Source organism: Chelonoidis abingdonii, chromosome 3 (genome assembly GCF_003597395.2).
Source record: "Chelonoidis abingdonii isolate Lonesome George chromosome 3, CheloAbing_2.0, whole genome shotgun sequence".
In the NCBI taxonomy this organism is placed as follows: Eukaryota; Metazoa; Chordata; order Testudines; family Testudinidae; genus Chelonoidis; species Chelonoidis abingdonii.
This window is the reverse complement of record NC_133771.1, coordinates 104456863-104474102: the sequence shown is the minus strand read 5'-3', so window position 1 is coordinate 104474102 and position 17240 is coordinate 104456863. Positions and strand designations below refer to the sequence as shown.

Sequence of the window (17240 nt, the reverse complement as noted above, 5' to 3'; positions counted from 1 at the left end):
TGCCTCAGGAGAGACCGATGTTCTGTTCCTAACTCTGCTAAAAGGGAGATTGAGAGCAGAATGCAGCCTTTAAAGAGTAAATTCACTGTTCATTATCATCACTGTATGTTACTTCATCAAGGTCTTGTTATCGCATTCATCATCACCCAGCGGGGAAAATGCTCACCACTGTGACCACCATTCTCTCTGTCCTTTGTTCCTCTTCCTTCCCCATTCTCCTTTTTCTCTTTCTCTTCCCTTACTTTATGGGTCTCCTCTTGTCTTCCTTCAGCATTCGTTTCCCTCCACTACCACCACTTCACCTCCAGGGCTTCCCACCCACCTGTTTCCATATCCCAGCGGCTAAAATGGACAGTGGTGAAATAGTTAATGCTAAGGTACTGACAGAAAAAAAACCCATGTTCGCACCCTACACACCATTGCAATAATGTTTGTACAAGGTATGTCTTCTGAGATATCATTTAAAACTCATCATTTGCTGATCAAACATATGGCAAAATGCACGTAGGAGTGTTATATGTGAAATTATCAACATAAACTAAAATCATAACTTAAAGTATGTTTTCCAGGTAAGTCTGGGGAGTGGCCAAACTAGTTCCTCAGAGACAAAGAGCAAGCTGACGCCTCAGCCAGGTGAAAACAAGGCTGATGGACCACTACCTGCTACGTGGCCATTCTTTGGCAGGAAAGGGGGAGGGACAAAAATCTACATCTTGGCAAAGAAAAAAGATGGAGTTTCCATCTACACAGATTGCCTGTTGCCTTGCTTCCAGCTGGAAATGCCTCTCAAAGGGGGGCGGGGGGGACAGGATTATAAAAAGGAGGGGTAGACACCCCTAGGGTCCCATCTCTATCTTCCTGCCCATCACATTTTCTACACCTGCAAAGACATAAGAAGCAACTGTTGGACTATGGGGGAGGGATCCTGACAAAGAGTTTGGTCTGTAAGACTGCTGAAAGCATAGGTGAAAAAACTTGGCTTGAATCTAATATAGTTTGTTAAATTAGACATTAGTAAGCTTTCTGTCTTTATTTTTCTTGTAACCATTCCTGACTTTTATGCCTCATTACTTGTACTCACTTAAAATGTATTTCACTGTAGTTAATAAACTTCTTTTAATGTTTTACCTAATCCAGTATGTTTAAATTGAAGTGTCTGGGTAATTCTATTCAAAGTAATAAACTGTTATACTACTCCCTTAAAGGAATAATGGACTTAGTATATTTGTACCATCCAGGAGAGAGCTAGGCAGTACATTTCTGGGAGATAATCTGTGAATGAAAGAATGTTGGGGTCACTCTGTGGTAATCTTTAAGACTGGTAAGTGCCAAGGGATGGCTGGCTGGCTGCAGCACATACAGACATGGCTGAGAGTGATTTACATGCTGGAGGCTGTTTGTGAGCAGTCCAGGCTGGAGGCTATGGCAGAAAGGCACTGTAGAGGGCCCCCAGATACAAAGCAGGGGGCCCTCCACTACTCATTGCTCTGGATTGTCCCCTGCTATGACACAAAGGTTTAAACAAAATTATTGAAAACAAAAGTTGAGATTTTGCAGAATTTAAGGATTAGCACTGTGCCTTCGCATTCTGTGGTTTGAAAAATAGGGACTAATGGCTTCTTATTTTAAATTATGGCCCTTGGTTCAGGTCCCACTGTCACATACCAGGGTGCAGTCCATATACGTGAGGAGCTGTGTCACTGCCTGCTTGGCACTTGGGGGTGCCTCTCAATGCCTTGCTGCTGTAGCTCCCAATCTGGGCTGCTCACAAACAGCCAGACACCCTGAGTGCGTGTATATAGCTGCAGTCCTGGACCAGCAGCTCTGAGCCCAGCATCCAGTCAGCAATGTACCAGCCACACACCAGCCTTAGTTACTATTTCAGGGTGACCCCAACACACTCCCAGTCCCAAATTTTCCCTAAAACATTTGTTCTGCACTGTCCAGCCCTCTCCTGGGCAGTTCAGATATTAAAGGTCTGTTGCCCTATAAGGGGTCAATGCATAACAGTTTGCTACTTCAGCTGGAGTTACCAAACTGTTCAGTTAAAACACAGTACTGAATTAGTTCAGATTACAAATAAAATAAGTTTATTTAACTACAAAGAGACAGGATTTTAAGTGAGTACAAGTGTTAGGTATTAAAGGCAGAAATGGTTACAAGAGAAATAAAGATAAAACACTATCCAGTAGTTAAAATTTAACAAGCCAGACTTGGTTCAAGGTAAAATCCTACCACATATTCCCAGCAACAGGGCTGACCAAATTCTTGAGTCAGGCTCTCCCAACAAAGAGAGCCCTCGAGGGCAGGCATGAGTGCCATCTAGTTCCCTGGAGCCAGACAATAGCCAGACACTTTGTATCCTGCAGTTGATGGCCAGGGCTCATCCTCTGCAAAAGCCACGCAAGTGTTGGAGAACGAAGCAAGAGGTGGAGGCTAGGTGACCAGTTTGCTTGGGAAAGAGACAAAGGATGGAGGAGGGGCAAGAGGGCGTAACTGAGGCTGGACTGCTGGAAGCTGGTCAGCATCCTCATTTGGGAATCATAGGGGGAGAGTCCAGGGTTCTGGATCCCCTCAAGATGGACTTTGCTGAATCTTCCTACTTTCTGAGCTAACAAGAACTGTTCTGTGCTGTGTTCCTGATGACTAATAACCCTTCTGTGTTACATGCTGGCTGAAACTCACTGCTGCCTATGGAGTGGGGGTGCAGGGCCCATTTAGGGGGCGTGTAAAGCTTCCCTGGGGGTTCCATTTAGGTAGACTCACTGCAGGGAGCTCACAGCATGGAGCAGGGGTGCTGAACGCTCCGATGTCAGACCCAAGGAGGCCCTGAAGGCAAGGAGGCTTGTCCTAGTGAGAGTGTGCCCTGAGGGGAGTCACTCTACAAGAGCAGAGGTGCTGACTTCCCCAGTTCCTGGGGGTGCTCGACCCCTGCTCCACCCCAGGTCCCACCCTTACTCCACCCCTTTCCCCAAACCCTCATCCTGCCCCACCTCTTCCTGCCTCATTCCACCCCCCGCTCAGCGCCTCCAGCACACTGCTGAACAGCTGATCGTGGCAGGCAGTAGGTGCTGGGAGGGACGGGGAGGAGCTGACAGGCAAGGCCTGCCAGCGGGCGGGAAAACTGGGAGGGGAGGGAGGAAGAGTTGATGGGGGGCTGCCAGTGGATGCTAAGCACCCACTATTTTTTCCATGGGTGCTCCAGCCCTGGACCACCAATGGAGTCAGTGCCTACGTACAAGAGGGTCCTGTCTGAACTTCATTGAGAGCAGTTCCAGAGCACTGACCTTGTGCACACCATGAAAAATGGCATGAGGTCTTAGCTGGGGAATGAAAACTAAGCCTCCCTCCAGATACAGTGAAGCGGAGATACAGATCCAGCTCTTGGTCTGCCAACAAAGGGTGGCAATGCATCTATTCCTTTCTGTATTCTGTATAGTGCTGTACTAATCTCTGGTTGATAATCTTAGATTAAATAATTCCTGTTGAGCCTGATATTCAACAATCTTAAGTCACTAACTCAGACACGCAATACTACTTTGTAAATGGAGATAACCATACATTCTTTTGTTTAAGATAGACCTCTTTAACAACTTTTGTCTAGGCAGGTCTCTGTGGTTTTGAACGTGCTAACATCATACAGGGGAGTGTCATAACTTTACATTAAATGTTGGTACAGACATTTCACCAAGATATTACTGACCAGCGAGGTTTTCTCAGAAGATACCTCACAAGGCATATTTTGTACAAAGATTATTGCAACAGTGTGTGGGGTGTGAACACAGGTAACATTCCCTCACACCGACACAGTAGCCAGAGGCAGCAGGTCCAAAACCCTTTGCCTGTGATGAGTGGCTTGTACACTGCAGTCTGCCCCAGCGAGTGGGGACTTGTAGTGAGGCAGCGTGGCTACCCTCCGCATCGGAGGAAGGAGAACACAGTTGGAGACCAGAGTAGGCGGAGGTAGTGAGCTCTGAGCTCGCCCCCAAAGGGTCAGGCAGCGACCCAGAACTATAAAGGCTGGCCTTCAGAGCTCAGTCAGGCCCCAGCTGCCGGAGTGAGCAGACGTCCCTCAGGGAGCTCGAGACTGGGAACCCCCTGTGACCCAGGGTAGCTGCCCAGACTGGCCTGAGCTCCCCTGCGCCCGTCACCTGGAGGAGCTGCCGGAGCCTCCCCGCCCCCACTACCTGGAAGAGCTGCCAGAGCTCCCCCGCGCCCACTACCCGGAGGAGCTGCTGGAGCTCCCCAACACTTGCTACCCAGGGGAGCTGCCAGAGCATCCCCGCACCTGCTACCCAGAGGAACCGCCGGAGGTTCCCCACTCCTGCTACTTGGAGGAACCGCTGGAGCTACACTGGGCCGACTATCCAGAGGAGTTGCCAGACCTACCACCCAACCCCGGCAGCGACGAGCCCATGCTCCTGGACCCTGCAGAGGCCGATGTCAGGACCAAGGTAGGTCCCGAGGGGGAGTGCGGAAGCAGCCCGGGGGCAGCCGACCCCCATCTGGCTGCAGCATTACCAGAGCCTATGTCAGTGTGTTGCGGCCAGGATCCCCACTGACTAAGCAGCGGATCTTCAGCTGCTGCTAGGGCCCCGGGCTGGGACGCAGTGGAGTGGGAGGGCCTGCGTCCCCCCTGCCATCCAGCTCCTGCATGGCAGACTCCCTCTCTCCCTGGCCTGAGGGGACCAAAGCCAATCATTACTGCTCAGCCCTGCCTGAGGGCCTGAGCACTCCTGACTCAGTGTTTGCTGCCCGGCCCTGACCTAGGGCTGGGCCTTAACTGCTATTGTTGCTCAGCCCTGCCCAGGGGCCTGAGCTTCCTGACTCAGTGTTTGTTGCCCCACCATGACCTAGGGCCAAGGCCTTAAACTGTTACTGTTGCTCAGCCCTGCCTGAAGGCCTGAGCACTCTGACTCAGTGTTTGTTGCCCTGCCCGGACCTAGGGCCGGGGCTCATAACTGTTGTTACGGCTCAGCCCTGCCTGAGGGCCTGAGCCTCCTGACCCAGTAGTTGTTGCCCCGCCAGAGCCGGGGCCAGACGTAACCACAATGCAGTTGACTACCGCAAGGGCTACGAGGGAGACCCCCGGCCAGACTATTTCCCAGGACCTATCGGTGTGTAGTGAGTCGGCGTGGCTCCCCTCCTCCCTCTGGAGAGGGTCGAGCCCTGGCTGCACTTGTGTACAGGGCTAGATGAGGACTGGCAGTAGCCAAGACTGAGGTGAAGTGGGGATAGTGGGTGGGAGTTCCCCTGCGTGGGGAGACCCTGAGACTGAGGGGTTACTGTCAATGGGGCAGCACCCCAGAGAAAGGGGCACCGGATCCTGGGAGAGGGCAGCAGTATGGTGGATCACTGGCCTGCAGAGGGCGCTCCTGGTTGGAAAATGAGCTAATTCCTAAGGATGACCAACAGGAGGCACTGCAGGGGTGAGTCCGCACTCTTACACAGAGAAAGCAAGGGGGGAACCACAAGGAAACATAAAACAATATTGACCAGCATGCATCCATACACGAGACTGGGGTGGGCAAACTTTTTGGCCTGAAGGCCACATATGGGTATGGAAATTGTATGGCAGGCCATGAATGCTCATGAAATTGGGGGTTGGGGTGCAGGAGGGCTCCAGATGGGGGTGCGGACTCTGGGGTGGGGTTGGAGATGAAGGGTTGGGAGATCAGGAGGGTACTTCAGGCTGAGACTGAAGGGTTCGGAGGGCAGGAGGTGGGTCAGGGCTGGGCTAGGGGTTGGGGGAATGGGAGGGAACCAAGGAGGCAGGCTCTGGGTGGCGCTTACCTCAGGCAGCTCCCAGAAACAGCGGTATGTGCCCCCTCCAGCTCCTACACGGAGGTGCAGCCAGGCGGCTCTGAGCACTGCCCTGTCCACAGACGCCACCCCTGCAGCTCCCATTGGCTGCAGTTCCCAGCCAATGGGAGATTTGGGGGCGGTGCTTGAGGCGGGGGCAGCGTGCAGGGCTCCCTGGCTGCCCCTGTGTGTAGGAGATCGAGGGGGAACATGCCACTGCTTCTGGGAGCCATGCAGAGTGGGAAGACCTGAACCTCACTCCCTGGCTGGAGCACCGGAGCAGGGCAAGCCCCAGACCTCACTTCCCAGCGGGAGCTCAAGGGCTGGATTAAAACAGCTGGAGGGCCGGATGTGGCCCCCGGCCTGTAGTTTGCCCACCCCTGCACTGGATGGAGACACCACATGCAAGGAGCTCAGAGCCCATTGGTCCTAGCTTGAGTCACTGAGACCCTAAGGCAGGAGAAATAAGGGGCTGTCCCTCCCTTGGGGATCAGTGGAGTCAAAGGAGGGGACTACTTTTTTTCCTATGATGAGAGTAAAAAAGCATTTGAAGACTTATGGGTGTTGAAATCAGCTCATTTGTCAGGAGCCCCAGCTCTGCAATGTCTTTTCCAAGTAACTCCAGATTTCCCGACAAACACAATCTCACCCTAACCTTCAGGCAGAGCTGACTTATCACTTATCCTCAGTGCTGGGGTGTAGTGAGCTCAGATTATGTTGGAATTGCCAGCTATCACTTTAAAGGCTGAGGAGAGGGGAAGGAATCCCAGCACTGAGGATCTCTAACCTCCCCTATGCTCAGGCAGCCCTTGACTGTCAGTGCAGCTCAGGGAAGTGGGTATGACCAGGGCTGTAAGGAAATGCACTGGCTCAGCCCCTCCACTCAGTGACTCCTGATGATGGGGCTCTAGCAGATGTTAAAGCTGGGCCCTCTCCTGCAAGAACCCATAAGACAACAGCAGAAGTAATATCATCAGCCCTATGTCTGGGTAACTCCCTTCTCTCCCTGGCATAGAAGGGTCCTGTCATAAACAGATAGTAGGAGTTAATAGAACAGAAGTACTTTATATCTCTTTTGACCGTAAAGGGTTAACAAGTTCAGTAAGCCTGGCTGTCACCTGACCAGAGGACCAATCAGGGGGACCAATCAGGGGACAGGGATACTTTCAAATCTTGAGGGAGGGAAGTTTGTGGTGTGTGCTGTTAGTTTTTGGTTGTTGTTCACTCTGGGGCTTAGAGAGACCAGACGTGCAACCAGGTTTCTCTCCAATCTCTCCTGATACAGGCTCTTATAAGTTCAAAATAGTAAGTACTAGGTAGATAAGGCGAGTTTAGGCTTATGTTTGTTTTCTTTATTTGCAAATGTGTGTGTATTTGGCTGGAAGGAAGTTCAAATTTGTATTTTTGCTGAAAGGATTTTAATTGTACTTGTATACTTAGGCTGGAGGGTATTCCCAGTGTCTATAGCTGAAAGACCCTGTACCTATTCCATTTTAAATTTACAAAGATAATTTTTACTGTTTTTCTCTCTTTAATAAAAGGGGTTTCTTGTTTAAGAACCTGATTGTTTTTTTTATTCTGGTGTGAGACCCCAGGGGGATGGGGTCTGGATTCACCAGGGAATTGGTGGGGAGAAAGGAGGGAAGGGGGAGAGAAAGGCTAATTTCTCTCTGTGTTAGGATTACTTTCTCTCTCAGGAAGAGTCTGGGAGGGGGAGAGAGAAGGAGGGGGGAAGGTGAATTTTCCTCTCTGTTTAAGATTCAAGGAGTTTGAATCACAGTGATCTTCCAGGGTAACCCAGGGAGGGGAAGCCTGGAGAGGCAACGGTGGGGGAAAGGGTTTACTTTCCTTGTGGTAAGATCCAGAGGGTCTGGGTCTTGGGGTTCCCCGGGCAAGTTCTTGGGAGGACCAGAGTGTACCAGGCACTGGAATTCCTGGTTGGTGGCAGCGCTACAGGTTCTAAGCTGGTAATCAGGCTTAGAGGAATTCATGCTGGTACCCCATCTTTTGGACGCTAAGGTTCAGAGTGGGGATTTATACCACGACAGGTCCTCATGGCCCAATGTGCTGGACTTGACCCCAAGGTGTGTGGTGTTCTGGCGCACATGCACACACACCTCTCTCTCTCTTGAGGTTCATGCTTTAAGCTTCAGAGGCCCCAAGTTGGATCCTGCCTGCCAATGACCGGGGTCTGTCGGTGTTACACCTACATCAGCTGTATTGAATCTGGCTTATGGCATTTCCCTTCTTGTAGTCTCTTACAGCAGAACTTCAGTGGAGTGAGCTGATGGCAAATACACACAGTCGAAGGAGAACAAGAGAGTACCCGCTCCTCTGCCAACAACTTGCAGGAAAGTCACCAGAGCAGAAGTGCTGGAATGTAAATCCAATTCCAGGAAATCATGCAGAAGAGCAAATAAACAGACACTATTTCAGTATGTGTTAAAGGGTAATGGAAAAGGGCCACAAAGATCTCTGAGCATTTTAGACATTTCTGCAGCCATATTTAAAGTAGGAAACTGAGAGCCTCGGATGGACTCCCGTCCATAGGAACAGCTCTCATGAAGAATAACAGAGCCATCACCCAGAGCAATTGAGGGCTGACACTCACCTGCCTGCTGGATCCTACAGGGAAGGGCACAGGCTGATGGTGAAGGAAGGGCTCCCAGCTTCAGAACTGCCAGGTCTGCGTTGCAAGTGAACATCTCAGTATTTACAGCTGCATTGCCCACTGGGCACGTCTGACTCCCGTCTGTTCATATAACTATTGCTGGTTAACATACAGCAATTTTGCCTGAACGGAAACATTCTCCGTGCATACAGCAGCTTCCAACTGAAAGTGAAACCATCACTGGTAAGTTACAGGAATCTCATTTATAGTACATAGAGATAAGACTTAAAGAAATACACACACACACACAGGCCTAGGGCGGTGACAGTTTGAGTTTTTAAGGCTTTTTCCTGCTCGCTCAGAGTCACTGTCATAACAGTCAGTTGTATTACTGTTGTACACACATACTGAGGCTTTCTGCCCCTCAAAGCACTACACTTTTCTGACTGAAGCAGTGTGCCAGAGGGGTGCAGAACTAATCAGACCTCAATAGTAGTCCTTGGACAAGGCAGGAAAGGCCTCCCTGTGGTTCCAGGTAATTCACAAGTTTTCTGGTGCAAAATAAAACAAACTCTCCGAGAGAGAGGCCACATTCTCCTTCCACAGTAGGGAATAAACAAGAGCCATACTCTGCCTGGCCTTCACGCAAGTGGGTAGTCTGAGCTCAGAGAGGCTTGCATGGCCTACTTAAAGTCCCCCCTAGGGTGGCCAAATGTCCTGATTTTATAGGGACAGTCCCAATTTTTGGGTCTTTTTCTTATATCGGCTCCTATTACCTCCCTCCCCCTGTCCTGATTTTTCACACTTGCCTGCAGGATTAGAGCAAGGCAGGGCAGCCCTAAGAAGTGGTGCAGCAGCTGGTATGCTCCCACTGCATGTGCTCTAACCCAACCTATATCCACCTACCTCCAGATCTCCCTGCCCTGGCTTCTAATCAGAAATGCCTTTTCTGGCTCCCAGTACAGGAGAAGGGACCAGAACCTAACGGCTTGCCTGCGGGAGGTCCCCGCTCCCGTGAATTCGACAGCACGCTTGCGGGAGGTCCGCCGAAGCCATGGGACCAGCGGACCCTCCTCAGGCAGGCCACCAAAGGCAGAGCCCCCTCGCAGAGAGCGGCAGAGCACCCCCCGTGGCTTGCCGCCCCAGGCACGTGCTTGGCATGCTGGTGCCTGGAGCCGCCCCTGCACCACCACACATATCCCGCCCCCCCCCCCCCCCCCGACAATTGCACCTCCCTCACATGGCCTGAGCACTCTGCCCTGACTCTTGCACCCCCCTCACAGACCCAGCCCCCCCACACCACATGCACCCCGCACATCCTGAATCTTGTACCCCCCACATCCCCACTCCCCCCAAGCACCAAACAAGAGCTCCTGCACCACCACGCCTCACATTCCCACCTGCACCTCTCGCACTAAATGAGAGCTGCCCAGGTAAGTGCCGCACACCCAAACCGCCTGCCCCAACCCTGAGCCCTCTCCTTCATTTTAGCTCCTGGTCAGATCCTTCACCCCCAGCGCTTTGCTCAGTGCACTCTCACCCTCAGCTCAGTGCAGAGAGAGGTGGAGAATGGGCCAGAACCAAGGAAAAGGTAGGTACCCACTATCTGTGGGAAGGCCAGGACCCCAGATTGGCAGCGGGTTGAGTAGCTCTGGCAGCCGGGATCCCACTCAGCCCACTGCCGGTCTGGGGTCCCAGCCACCGGCTCTACACAGCCTGCTGCTGGTCTGGGGTTCTGGCTGCCAGACCCTTGCCAGTCGGGGTCCCGGCCACAAGCCCCGCTCAGCCCGCTGCTGGCCTAGGTGAACAGAATCCCAGACCAGTAGTGGGATGAGCGGGCCAGCAATGTAAAATCAACATTTTAATTTAATTTTAAATGAAGCTTCTTAAACATTTTGAAAACCTTGTTTATTTTACAATACAACAATAGTTTAGTTATATAATATATAGACATAGAGAGAGACCTTCTAAAAAACATTAAAATATATTACTGGCACACGAAACCTTAAATCAGGGGTCAGCAACCTTTCAGAAGTGCTTTGCCAAGTCTTCATTTATTCACTTTAATTTATGGTTTCACATGCCGGTAATAAATTTTAATGTTTTTTACTAGCTTATGGGGTAAGTGTACCCTAACATTTCCATGTGGGAAGGATGAAATTTGGGCATAAGAGGAAGGACTTCCAACCAATGCCGTATAAAAAGGCAAGGCAGCTTGTCATTAAAAAGGCAATCTACCCACCTATCTACTCCTGTCTACTCTTCATTGCCTCCACCTTCAACAACATATTGATGCTACCCATCTACGACGGCTCTTAACTATTAACAGACCATACTTTATTGCTTTTCAAACTTTAAGTTTTAAGGTAACTAGGCTAAGCTTGCATTTATTTCAGTTTAAGGTTTATAGAGTTAAATTAAAGAGTAAGAAACTTTAACAACTCTCCGAAGTTCCTTTTATAAACTCTGTGAAGCCTGATTCAGGACGAACTTTATCTTCTGATCAAACAAACTGGCGAGCCAAAACTCATACTAATAACCAATTATTATTATTAATAATATTAATAATAAATTAATTAAAATTAATTAAAATTAGATTAAGTGGATAAATTAAATCAACACTGCTAACACACCCCAAATCAGGCTACAGGCTGGCAAGCCAGCCAGGAGTTTCGAGGAGTGTGACAGGAATTTTTAGGGATTCCAGGCATCCTTAGACCCTTAAGAAATCTCACCTGAGGCATAAGTAAATGGTTAAAATTACAGAGGCTTACAAACCCAAACTCTCTTAAGAAAAACAGAGTAAGCATGACTTCCTGTGACTGCAGCTTGGCTGCTCTCCCAGTATTTCCGGTTTTGTATTGTGGTTTTGACTTATAATTTTAAGGTTTTTTAATATAACACTGCAAAATAAGGTAATAGAGTTTTGATTAAAGTGATAATATTTAAAGTGATACATGCATTTAAGGGGTTTTGTAAAGGTTGAAGTTATAACGAATGGTACCAATAAGATATTAGCAGTAGCATTGGATCTGATGAGCCACACTAGTGATGGCGAGGGAGTTGACAAAGCAAGGTATTAATTGCCACCAGAAAGGTGGCAATAAGTCAAAATTTGAACAATTCAAAGATAGCTTCTCAGTCCCCTTGACTCTCCCAGACTTCACCTCTGATCCGTCTGCCTCAGTATTCCCCAGTATTTGGCAGGTCTCGACAGAGGGGAAAGACCTCTCGATTTGCTACGAGCCATTGAGGGAAGAGAGGGAACATACCCCCATCCCTCTATTTTATTTACTTGGGACTTATTGAACAAAGTGTAAAACCGGTTAACGGGTGTTATTTCCTGTTGTTTCTGTGAAGGGACATCTTCCGTGTCAGAGTAAAGCAACAGAGTATTTATTCTAGTTTATTGAATCAACTAGTAAAGTTGTAGAATTGAAATGAATTCTCTATTTCATATTCAGAGTGTTGAGAGTGAAGCAAGGGCAGGAGTAGAGTCTGTTGGAGTTGCCCATAGCCTGGCTTTGGAAAACTTTGCCAGGAAATATATTCAGGAACATGGAGGAGGTTTAGAACAGCTGAGGAACAGTGAGATGATTTCTAAGCAGAATAACCCATGGGGTTTTGTGAATAATGTATCTGATGAAGAAACAGAGCAGAAAAAGAAAAGGGCTAAATTGGTAAAGGGAATAGCTGTTGAATGCTTGCTCATGGCTTATAGTTCGCTGGGAAAGAAATTAAATAAAAAAATAGATTTACTCAGGGAAACTCAGCAAATGCTGGTGGCCTATAGAGTAGACCATAGTCGGATGCTGGAAAAGATTAAAGAATTAGAAAAGGGAGAAAATATGGTAGAGGAGACTAAAGAATCAATTCCCATCCCTATTGGTATGGTGGAGCCGACAGAGGTAGAAAAACCTACAGGGCCAACAACTAGAAATAAGACAAGAGAATTAGCTCAGGCTGACACAGTACCTTTAGAAGTGGAGTTGGAGATTGAGTCTGAAGAGGGTCACCAAATGAAATTAATAGGCAGCAGGTTTAAAACAAATAAAAGGAAGTTCTTCACGCAGCGCACAGTCAACTTGTGGAATTACTTACCTGAGGAGGTTGTGAAGACTAGAACTATAACAGTGTTTAAAAGAGAACTGAATAAATTCATGGTGGTGAAGTCTATCAATGGCTATTAGCCAGAATGGGTAAAGGATGGTGTCCCTAGCCTCTGTTCGTCAGAGGATGGAGATGGATGGCAGGAGAGAGATCACTTGATCATTACCTGTTAGGTTCACTCCCTCTGGGGCACCTGACATTGGCCACTGTCGGTAGACAGATACTGGATTAGATGGACCTTTGGTCTGACCTGGTACGGCTGTTCTTATAAGACCTACGAGGAGAGTCAGAAGAGGAAGCTGGTAGTGCAGAAACTACTGGCAGTCCGCAGATAGAAAAAGGAAGTCCTGAGGTGGGACCACAGGAGGTGGAGATGAGTGTCATAGAAAAAGTAGCTAGTGATGCAAAAGGGATGAGCAAAACAAACAAGAAGGAAAAATCCTCTCCTTTGTTATTGCCAGCCGCTGACAGTGAAGAAGCAGTGCCTTAAGAGACTGTCGTTGTTCAGGGATTAGAAGACGCAGTATCACAAGTGACACGAGTAGCTAGTGCATGTGATGTAGTAATCTCTAAGTTACAACAGAGAGAGCTACAACAATCAGGGAATAGAATTCCTGCTCCTTCACCCAATATTACATTAGCACCATATAGAGTGGAACATCCAGTCCCCTTGGGCGGACATTTATTGGCATTTGGGCAATCAACATCGCCTAGACCCCAAGAATTTTGTGGACCCCCTCCACCCCCTTGGTATATGCTGGTATCACCTGGTGTACCAGTAGAATGCCCTACTACATCAGACCTTAGCAGACTAAAAGATGTCCTGTGTCAGTGTGGAGACACTCTGAGTGTAAGGCATAGAGGTTTTATGGAAAATTATCCTACATATCCAGGATTATTTCCTGTGGAAAGTTCTGATGGTTCAGATGAGGAAAATGTGAATTTAGGTAGAAGGAGTCAAGAAATAGAAATTATAGATTCAAGCTCAGATGGAAGCCCAGATCCTGATCCAGAAGAAGGAGCTTCAGGTTCTAATTCTGATTGTCCTGTAGCAGTTGTTACAGATATGAAGACCTTAGACCTAGTAGCTAAGCAAGTAGGAATGATGAAGGATTCTTCAGTCGCAATGCATGCACAACATGTGCAAGAGACAGCAAAAGTGTTTGGCTTACCAAGGGAAGATTGGGTTAAAATCTTACAACTCACAGTGAACCGAGTATTGTGGAGTACTTTGCCACTTGAGTATAGAATAGGAGAAAAAACTTTTAAGGAAATGGTAGCCCTATTGGAACATAATCAACACCCGGGGCAAGCTGGAGTGGCAATCCTGTCTAACCTAAAGCAGAATGAGACTCCACATCAGTTTCATTTGCGGTTAAGTGCAGCCTGGCAGAGTCATATAAAAGAGGAAACAGATGATCTACCATACATCAGTTTGCCGGTTAATAACTCTCTTCCCCAGTTACGAGGAATGGTTAATATGCACATAACTGATGATATTTCTTTAAAGAGAGCATTAGCCTTACTGGCTAAGGCATATGCACAGGGAGGCTATAAATTAGGTCGACGTGGAGCCCCTGTTGCAGTACTTCAGGAACCACAAACTAATCCCACTGTGAGGATTGAGGGACCTCGACCTCAACCAAGGTTAGGATGAGGGGCTCCTAAATTCCCTAGGTATCAACACTGGCAAAATGACCCTAACCCACGTAATAATCCTGGACCTTTGAGTGGCCAGGCCCCTCGACAGGGTTATGCATCTGGATCCTATGTAGGGGCCCGGGACCGTGTTCCTTTCTTTTCACATGCTGCATAGAACAATTTGTGTCCGCAGAGACCTAAATCACTGCCTCTGCACAAAACTGAGGACTCAGTTGTAAGGATGTTTAGGACAGTGCAGCACATGCTTGAGGCTCAACGACAGGATATCTGGGAACTCTGTGCCCATGGGAATGTGCTGATGATAGAAGGCCAAGGCCCAGCAACCTTAAACTGTCCAGTGGCCTCAGTTGATCTATTCCCTTTTCACCAGTGGACAGCCACTCCTCCAGAATTGGCTGCCCCTGAAGAGATAGAGAAAGAGCCCTTAGATTATTTGTCTGCATATGCTGCATGATGTCAAACAACCCCGAGTGTAGTCATAACCCCTTTAGGCAGGGATGCAAGTGGGAGACCCACAATATCTGCAGTGGCAGAGGGCCTCAACAGGAATTTTATTATAGATACTGGGGCAGCAATTAGTATTATCCATGTCAAGGATCCTAGTTCCTCTCCTCTGTAATCAGGTTGTTACCACACTTTCTATATCCCTTGAAGTACAGATAGGTCACCTAAGAAAGGATCATACCTTTGCACTGATGAAATTAACAAACCCAAAGAATTGTCTATTGGGAACTGATTTCTTACACAAACAGGGATGTGTTCTTGATTTGCGTAACCAGTTATTGTGTCTTTCAGTAGAACAGGCAAAAGATGACTCTCCAGTAGTCATACCTGAGTGTGGCATGGTATCTCCAGTGGAGGACTCTAGACCTGAGGGGTATGATTTGAACAAAATAGTGGCTAAGCATGCAGACCAACTTGAGTTACAAGTGTTACTTTGCAAGCATGCAGATGCCTTTGCTAAACACAAACATGATTGTGGATGCATGGCAGTCACTATTGTTGTGGAAGGAGGAGAAATTTTGGCCCAAAGACAATATCCTTACTCAGAACAAGCAAATCTGTACATAGAAAAGTCTTTGCTAGCACAGGGAGTACTACGTAGATGTACTTCCACTGCTAATTCCCCCATTTGGCCTGTAAAGAAAGCAGATGGTTTGTGGTGTCTCACAACAGATTACACACACCCGAATCAGGTCACACTCACTTGTGCCCCCACAGTGGCCAAAATGCCAGATCTAATCAAATCCTTTGCTCTACAGGCTGTATGGTTACTGTATTTTTTTTTTTTTGTAATGGAGATATCCTATCTTATAGAACTGGAAGGGACCCTGAAAGGTCATTGAGTCCAACCCCCTACCTTCACTAGCAGGACCAAGTACTGATTTTGCCCCAGATCCCTAGGTGGTCCCCTCAAGGATAGAGCTCACAACCTTGGGTTTAGCAGGCCAATGCTCAAACCACTGAGCTATTCCTTCCCCCCTCATCAGTAACAGCTTTTGGACATTGACATTGGCTGACATTTCACAGTACCATTTTGCATTTACTTTCCAGGGAGTGCAATATTCTTAGACACGTTTACCCCAGGGATATAAAAATTCTCCACAAATGAGGCAGGTACTGTCACAATTTTCAAAACCAAATGTTCTATTTCAATATGTAGATGACCTGTGTTTAGCAACACAGATGAAAAAGGAGCATTTAAAAAGACTTGACAAGCTCCTGCAAATTCTAAAGGAAGCAGGGTTAAAGTGCAATCCAGCCAATGCCCAGCTAATGTCCAATTGTGTCTCTTTCTTGGGCTTCACCCTGACAAAGTGGGGTAGAACCCCGGCACAACAGAAGGAAAATGCAATCCAAACATTGCCTTTACCATGGGACCCAACGGCTTTAAGATCCTTCTTAGGTTTAATGGGGTACCACAGGGATTTCATCCCCACTTTTGCTTCTACTGCAGGTCCCTTGTACGAACTACTAAAGAAAGGTGTCCAATGGAAATGGTCTGAGCAACACACGGAAGAAGTATCCCAGCTAAAACAAGCCATTATCAACGCTCCGGTGTTGATTACTCCAAATCCTGAAAATACTCTATCATCTGAAGGTAGCGGTGAGTGTTAATGCGTTAGCGGCTGTGGCCTCACAAGAAAGGCATGGGAAAATCAGACCTGTGGCCTATGTCTCATGTTTAATGTCATCAATTGAACTTAAATATGACAATTGTGAAAAGTATCTATTGGCAACCAGTTGGGCCATACAACACATTTCTTTTCTAATTGGCCTCAGCCTGATCATATTACACTCATTGCACACTCCCCTTCAGTTTTTACTCTCCAACAGGATAAAAGATGGGCAAGTCTCAAATGCTCGCCTAGCCCACTGGGCACTACTGCTGCAAGGGAAAGATATTGCAGTCAAACCTGTTCGGACACCATCCTTGTTACCAGCTGCTCTGTTTTATCAAGGAGAGCCACATGTGTCCCAATTTTGATCAACTGGATCTAAGAGAGGAGGAAAAACAAAAGCTTTTCCAATCTTTGATCCAGAAGACAGATTCCATTAATAGGTATCATTTCTTTGTTGATGGTTCTATTATTACCATCAAGGCAAACCCTATACTGGGTTCAGAATCTATGCAGTTCCTCCCGAGGGGAAAGGAGAGCCTTGGGAGAAGGCATATTCATGCACTCCACATTCGGCTCAATATGCTGAATTAGCTTCAGTGGCTTGTGTGTTGGAGTACTGTATGCAGTTCTCCATCACCACCACATACCAAAATATCTGTCTGTTTTCAGACTCTGCATGGGTATGCAATTCTCTCACAGAGTTTCTACCATGTTGGGAAACAAATGGATTTATATATTCTGATGGCACACCTATTAGGTATGCATCACTGATGAAATATATCATAGACTCTTTCATAAATTCATAGACTCTAGGACTGGAAGGGACCTCGAGAGGTCATTGAGTCCAGTCCCCTGCCCTCATGGCAGGACCAAATACTGTCTAGACCATCCCTGATAGACATTTATCTAACCTACTCTTAAATATCTCCAGA

General features: G+C 47.8%; 1 protein-coding gene across 4 annotated transcripts in view; it reads right to left on the bottom strand.

Annotated features, from left to right (window-relative positions):
* LOC116836822 (butyrophilin subfamily 1 member A1-like) overlaps positions 1-17240 on the bottom strand; it is a 139203-nt gene that overhangs the window by 74892 nt on the left and 47071 nt on the right. For 3 of the 4 annotated variants that reach the window (XM_032800773.2, XM_032800777.2, XM_032800776.2), the window contains exon 1: positions 8414-8661. The gene's annotated coding sequence lies outside the window, so the exon portion shown is untranslated. Of the gene's footprint in view, positions 1-8413; positions 8662-17240 lie in introns of those variants that run through there. The other variant, XM_075063961.1, reaches the window with a different exon arrangement.